We start from the raw sequence: 1433 nt of genomic DNA on the forward strand, positions 1-1433 counted from the left end.
GTATAGATAGTGTGTGTGTGTGTCTGCGTTTAGGGTGCGAGGGAAGGAGACAAGCCCAGCTGTGGGATAAGAGAGCCCACGCCTGCCAGCACAAACGCAACGACAAACTCAGCATTCCAGCCGAGTGGGTCGGTGTTTAGCGACAACGATGGTCGCACAGGTTCGTGTCAAAGTCATTAATAATTATATTGCTGTAATTATTGTAGATGCGAATTGCGCACTATACACTTGAATATATATACTCATATACTCATATAATATAATATATACACTATATACTACACACAGAGAAGTTGTTGAAGAACTGTACAAGAAGAATGTACATTATTGTTATTATTATAAAAATTAATAATCAATATTACTGCTATCATTGTCATCGTCGTCGTCTTCATCATTTACATTATCTCAGATCGCCGCATGAAAGGCGATTAGTTGTAATGTGAGATTAAAAGGTGACCTTGTGACTTGGGAGTTTGACCTTGATTGAGAGCGTTGGTGTTCGTGCAGTGTCCGCCCGCACGTACACGTGTACGACGGCTGTGTCGGAACCCTTCAGCAGCGAAGGCGGCCAGTGCTGCCACCTGGGGTCATCCGTCTTCCCGGACCTTGATAGTGACGACGGCTTGTTTCACACAGAGGTGCGTCGACGGAGTGTTACACTGTTACCCTTGTACTGTTATCGTGCTGACGACATGGTAGCATATGATAAAGTTGTTGGTACAGATATAGATATAGATATATATATATAAGTGTAGGTACAGATATAGATATATATAGATATAGATATAGGTGTTGGTACAGATATAGATATAGGTGTAAGTACACATATATATATATATATATAGATATAAATACAGGTGTAGATATAGATGTAGGTGTATATATATAGGCACAGCTATCGTTATATAGATATAGATATAAGTGTAGATACAGATATAGATATATAGATATAGATATAAGTGTAGATACAGATATAGATATATAGATATAGATATAAGTGTAGATACAGATATAGATATAATTAGTGTAGGTACAGATATAGATATATAGATATAGATATAAGTGTAGATACAGATATAGATATAATTAGTGTAGGTACAGATATAGATATATAGATATAGATATAAGTGTAGATACAGATATAGATATATAGATATAGATATAAGTGTAGATATAGATATAGATATAAGTGTAGGTACACATATAGATATAGATGTAGGTGTAGGCACAGATGTCGATATATAGATACAGATATAGATATAAGTGTAGATACACATATAGATATATAGATATAGATATAAGTGTAGATATAGATATAAATATAAGTGTAGGTACACATATAGATATAGATGTAGGTGTAGGCACAGATGTCGATATATAGATACAGATATAGATATAAGTGTAGGTACACATATACATATAGATCAAGAGCT

This window comes from Priapulus caudatus, unplaced genomic scaffold, assembly GCF_000485595.1.
Source record: "Priapulus caudatus unplaced genomic scaffold, Priapulus_caudatus-5.0.1 Scaffold3144, whole genome shotgun sequence".
Lineage (NCBI taxonomy): Eukaryota > Metazoa > Priapulida > Priapulimorpha > Priapulimorphida > Priapulidae > Priapulus > Priapulus caudatus.